This window comes from Miscanthus floridulus, chromosome 13 (genome assembly GCF_019320115.1).
Source record: "Miscanthus floridulus cultivar M001 chromosome 13, ASM1932011v1, whole genome shotgun sequence".
Taxonomy (NCBI): Eukaryota; Viridiplantae; Streptophyta; class Magnoliopsida; order Poales; family Poaceae; genus Miscanthus; species Miscanthus floridulus.
In genome coordinates, this window is record NC_089592.1 from 35,847,031 (window position 1) to 35,853,509 (window position 6,479).

The following is a 6,479-nucleotide window of genomic DNA, read 5'->3' on the forward strand; positions in this document are numbered from 1 at the left end:
TCAACTACACACCATGACTGCTACAGTGCTACTTGTTGTACTAGTCTCTTCGTTTAAGGGAATAGGTTGTAGAGGGTGCCACCTTAGATTTAGGTTGTGTCGGTGCGAAATGTGGCCAACAAGTAAATATTTATAATTTTGTCGTGCGCTGTGATCAGATGTGGCCTAGCACGCGATGACATAGGATTTATACTGGTTCAGGCAACGTGCCATACATCCAGTTTCAGTCAGTCGGTGACTTTATTCCTGAGCCTAGGTGCTCGAAGTTTGTTGTGGGGTTACAAACGAGTAAGCAATAGGAAGGGGGATGTTAGAGGCCCGGTCGGACTCTGAACTGAGTGGAAGAGAGTAACGGATGCTCAAACATGCGCTAACTATTGGAGCGTATGCTCTGTGTGTTCGAGCTTATCAGTTGTTGAGAGTGCGTAGACTGTGTAGCTGTCGAGCTCTAGAGCTGTTGAGTTGTGTCCTCAGAGGAGAGAGCGCATCCCCTTTTATAGATGAAGGGGATGGCCTTACAAGTCAAAGACGGAAAGGGAGAGAGTATGTATGGGTGCTATATAGTCTTGTTGCCCACATCATCGGGTATGGCACGCCATCGCCCACCTTACTGTTCATGACCTGCTGTACCTAGCAAGTTGCACAGCGTTCGCCCACCTTACTGTTCATGACCTGGCAGGCTGCACAATGTTCGCCTAGGACAAAAAACAATGGCGCCCACAATATTGTTTGTGCTCTGCTGCTTCTGCAGGTTGTATAGTGTTCGTCTGACATGGCCTGACGGCACCGTCCTGCAGGTGCGCAGGGCATGGCAGGGTACGGTCCTTGGTATTGCAGTTGACTTGAGCGTCTTACCTTATCTACTCCGCTTGCTCCCTGGGCCCTCACCAAGCAGGCATCCTGGTCGGTCTTTCCCAATCGGCCCTGACCATGTCGGTTGGGAATGAGAGGCGTGCAAAGGTCTGGCATATCCTCGGTCGGAGGAACGGGGTCAGAGTCAAACTGCGGTCCCACCTCGGCCAGGCCTTCTGGTCAGGGCTTCGACCAGGTCTCCTAGCCGAAGGTGCCGGTCGAGGACCGAATCGTGGTCTCGGCCTATCATTGTGTGTCTGGGCTAGCCTAGACATGCGCTGTCGCTACGCCGCCTGCTAGGCCAAGTATTGTAGGGAAGCGGGTCCATTGGGGACCCCAGGTTTATGAACCCGATAGGAGCCCTCGAGCCGCTTTGGGGCTTCTATGAAGCCATGAAGGGGCTGTTGAGTTGCCGCTTTTGAGGGCGTATAGGAGTACGATGCTAGAAGATCTCTCATAAAGAGAGAGCATCGTACGTCTCGAATGGGCCCCTGTCCCGGATTCTAGATCAGAGGACGGAGAGAGGGAGGAGATCATTGTAGCAGGAAAACAAGGATCTTGGCTCCCTTGTTCCGCTTCATGCCCCAAGGTGCAGAGCAGTCCCGGGGCTGTTCACACACGTTTTCCGTGTTATTGTAAAAGCCTAGGGCTTGTGTCTTTAGCTTAATGAAAGCTTGTATTTTCTTTGTAATTTCTGTGCCCATTGTGACCTGGAGGCGGGCTGTTTATTGGAACTTCGGTGTTTTCCCCCTTGGTTTGGTGTACCGCATAGGGTAACCAAGTAGGATTTCGGTGCCCCGCCTCCACGGGGAGGACTGGCGAAGGCCGTGGAGGCGCACGGGGGGATATTGGCACCCATACCCTGATGAGGGGATCACGAAGGCTGTAGAGGCATGCCGAGTAGACATAGGCGCCTAGCCCCCAATGGGGGAGGAACTCGTCGGTAGTCCATCTTCTGCCGGGTGCGCGCGAGCACATCTGGTGGGTGTAGCCTCCAAGCCTGCAGCCGACTGCTGAGTCGGCCAGAGGATGAGCACCTTAGTACTCTTTCCTGGGGCTGTAGACTCCTATGTTCCTGCCGATCAGGGTGTTCGCCCGTGTTCATCCCACCCGTGACCTGCACGGTCGATTGGATTCCCGAGTCCGGGTCGGGTGGCCCGAGCCCACAAGCCCCATTAGGCTCGGTAGGGGTCGGTCGAGTTTCATGCGTCTCCCCGTCCATGGTTTCCATAATCGGAGGAGTTGAGCTAATGTCGCTTGCCTCAATGGCTCGAGTGATGCACTCAGTGAGCTCACTAATGGGCATGTCCGAGTGGAATCTGGGTGCATTGTTTGTAATGGGGTCGGCATAGCCCTTATATGGCATTCCACTATTCCTTAACCCACCTCCCGATAGATGCTCGAGCCATTCTGGAGACCGACTCAGGTGGCCCACTGGCCTCCCCTCAATGGAGATTCTATAGGCATGGCTCAAGGTCAGGATCGAACGAGAAGGTCGAGATGACCCTGTCCTCTTCTGAGCGGATTGGGTGAGGGCCGCTGGGGCTCATCTATGTTTTCTCCTTTGGCTCTATTTGATGCAAGGCAACCTTGAGCCCTTTGCGGGCCATCCTTCAAACCCCGATCGGTCGCCGCTCATATCGAATGAGATGACTACTACTTCATGACGTGACATGAAGCGTTGTGATGTAACAATTGCATATGCAATGCTTGGATGTATGGGATGAATGTATGGATGAATATATGACTAAATGTATGAATGCATGCATGAGAATGGATGAATGAATGCTCATGCACTGGAAAAGTAAAATGGGGGTTGGTAAAGTTACCTCGATGGTTGGAGTGACGGGTTTAGGGAGCTCCTATCGAATATGTCCAAGTGGAATCTAGGTCCGTCGTTCATGATGAAGTCGACATAACCTGCATGGGGCATCCCACTTCTCCTTACCCGTTTCTTGGTAGCTGCTTGAGCCGTTCGATCGACTTGGGTGACCAGCTGGCTTCTCCTCGATGGAGATTCCGTCAGTGGGCCCCTCCAAACCTTTCCTAGAAAGGCGGAGGGTCATTTGTGTGTGACTATGCCTCGTTTCCCGCACCTAGGTTGTGGTAGTGGTGGGCCCTGCCCAGGCCACATCCTGCCAGCCAAGTGATGTTCCGTCGGACAGGCACGTCCCGTCAGCTAGGCCATGTCCCGCCACATGTCCTTTCACATTTAAATAGGGGGGAGGAGAGGGTTTTTTCTCCCATCTCTTCACCTTTCCTTCACCACGGCCGCTTCCTCTTCCTTCTTCTTGCTAAGAACCTTCGTGCGTTGTGGGGGTTTCTAGGAGAGAGGAGAGCAGAGCGAGGGAGAGGAAAACTTATAGATCCGCTCGTAGATCCATGGTGCGATGTCGAACTGGAGGCCTTCCAATGTGGATGAGGAGGTGTTGGCTGCCTTCATCAAGAAGGGGCTACTCTCATCGAAAGAAGTGGCGTATTGGAGGGCTCCTGCATAGGGGGAGGTTGTTCCACAACCCTAGGCCGATGAGGTTGTCTCCTTCCTTGCCTTCCACAAGTGTGGGCTCGGGTACCCTATGCACTAGTTCCTGTGCGGGCTTCTCAACGAGTGGGTCCAGGAGTTGCAACACCTCAACCCGACTGGGGTGCTACACATTACCGGCTTCATCACTGACTATGAGGCCTTCCTCGGGATGGAGCCGCATGTGGACCTCTTCCGGTGGATCTTCAGCGGGCGGGCCCTGTCCAAGGGGAAACCGCCTAGAATCTCTCCGATTAGTGGGTTTGCCCTGCAGAAGTGGCCTAAGCCGTCGATCCCCTACTCAGCATACTCCCCTAGTGACTCCAACCGGGGATGGCACGGCGAGTGGTTCTACATCAAGAACCCGGCGGAGGCACCATTCCCGACGTTCACCGAGGAGAGGCCGAAAAGGAGGGAAAGCTGGTCGTGGGGTCCTACCCATCGGCAGAACAAGCTGGAGATCATCAAGACGGAGCTTCAAAGTCTCATGTGGCATGGCCTTGATAGGTTGCGGGTCTTCCATACCTTCTTCCACCCTCGTGTCACCCCATTGGTGGAGAGAACGTGGCTGATGTGGGAATACTCCAGCCTGATGGATCCCGATCGTGCGTCGCTAGAGGAGTTATCAAGGGATGAAGTCTGTAGTTATCTCGATCGAGTGTTGCAGTTGGGGGATGATGAGTCCCTTGAAGGGACGCTTGAACCTCTCCATGCCGTGAAGCTATCTGATCTAGTATACTCCTTTCCCATGACCTTTTTCCTTTCTATTTGATCTTTAGATCGATTTTAAGCTGCCTGTTTCATGGGGGCTCGTGGGGTATAAATCCTGGCTGCATCTTTCAAAAGGGGCAGAAGGCATGGCTCGGTAAGCCACCTAGAGGGAGGCTATGCTTGCCAAGAACAAGAAGAAAACCGAGAAGGTCTGGAGGAGGTTTAAGCAGGAGAAGGAGATCAATCGGCGTCTCTATGGCGGCGAGCGCTGGGAGGAAGTGGAGGAGGAGCTCGAGTCAAAGGACCCCATGGAGTTGGGTGACAAAGTGGTTTCCTTGGAGGACGAGGGAGATGAGGGTGCTACCATGACCTTGGTGGAGCATCGAGCGCCTATGGCTATGCCTGTCAGTGGTGGGCGCAGTACGAAGATGCACAGTGATGCTCCTAAGTCAAGGAAACATGCCATGGGCGAGGATGCCGCCCGTGAATGGGAGGCGAAGCAGGAGCGGTCGTCACACCCTTCGGAGGCATCGTCGGCTTCGCGGCCCCCTACTCCGAGTGTGGCAGAGCACACCGATCGATCAGGGGGACATAATGGTTCCCCTACGTCTTTGAGGTCGACACGTGTGTGTGAACCCCAATGGGGAGATGCCTTGCTAGTTGCTCCGATGGTTTCACCATGAGCTGGTGGTCGTGGCCATTTGCAAGCCGAACAGGGACCGACCGAGTCACCCCCACCCTCGGTTGATCCGAGGGGGCAAGAGTCGTGACCCCCAAGCGATCCTCATTTGGTCGGCTCATTGTCAGCCGGTCGGGGCTTTAAGGTTCTACAGCTTTCGTCTAGGTATGTATTCATGCTATCCTTTGTTCTCATAGTTGAGTTTTTTAGTGTGACTAACCTGCGCTTGTGCCTTTTTGCAGTGGCCAGGAGCCGACAGGGCTGGGGATATCCCCACCTCCCATGCGAGAAGAGTGGAGACATAGCCTGCGGTGGGTTGTGATGAGCAAAGGAGGAAGTAGGCTGGTGGCGGCGCGACCTTCCTTAATGGGGGTTGCATCTTCCTGATTGGTAGGCGCTTGGTTGGATCACCTCAGTCACCTTGTACGGTCCTTCCTATGGCGGAGAGAGCTTATGTTTGTCCTTGGTTGACTGGGTCCTCCAGAGTACAAGATCACCGACTTCGAGGATCCTTCACCCGATTTTTCTTTCATGGTACCTATGGAGAGTTTGCTGGTAATGAGCGGAGCGGATGAGGGGTCATCTCACGAGCCTCCTCAAGTAGGTCGACCACGTCCTGTTGAGCCTCCGTGGCTCGGTCTCGGTCGAAGGCCTTTACTCTTGGGGCACCATGATCGAGGTCAGATGGCAACACTGCTTCGGCTCCATATGCCAGGAAGAAAGGGGTGAACCCCATGGATCGATTTGGGGTCATTCTTAGGCTCTAGAGGATCACTAGGACCTCTGCAACCCATTACCCAGCATACTTTCTGAGTCGGTCAAAGATGCGGGGCTTGAGTCCTTGGAGGACCATGCCATTGGCTCGCTTGACCTAACCATTAGTACGCGAGTGTCCGACCAAGGGCCAATCGATCCTGATGTCGTATCCATCACGGAAGTCTAGGAACTTCTTCCTGGTGAAGTTTGTTGCGTGGTTGGTGATGATACAGTTAGGGACACCAAACCGATAGATGAGGAAGAACTTGACCGCCTCTTCTGAGCAGATATTGGTGATGGGCTTCACCTCTATCCACTTGGTTAACTTGTCCACCACCACGAGTAGGTGAGTGAAGCCACCTAGGGCCTTTTTGAGGGGTCCGACCATGTCGAGGCCCTAGTCCATGAATGGCCAGTGATGGGGATGGTCTGAAGCTCCTATGTTGGCAATTGAGTTTGCTAAGCGTGGAACTAGCATCCTTCACACCTACGGACCACCTCCTCTGCATCTCGCAGCGTAGTGGGCTAGTAAAAACCTTGGCAAAAGGCTTTCCTGACCAATGACCTTAGGGCCACATGATGTCCACAGATTCCGGCATGGACTTTGAGGAGAAGCTATTTCCCCTGGTCGGTCGGGATGCACTTCATGAGCACTCTAGATGCATTTCGCTTGTAAAGTTCATTACTAATGGCAACGAATGTCTTGGCGTGCTGAGCAATTCATCGTGCTTCAGTCCTTTCTGGTGGTAGAACCTCCTCGAGGAGGCAGGTAAGCAGTGGTGCTCTCTAGTCAGCCGGATCAACTGCCATCACGATGTGTCACCAGGCGATGTTGCCATGGAGGCGCCAAGGTCTGAGCCCCCGAGCGCTCGGTTGGGGTTAGGGCACGTCAGGGGGTCAAAGCCCCTGAGTGCCAGATTAGTGTTGGAGCGCGTCTGGGTCAAATCCTCTCGGATGCGA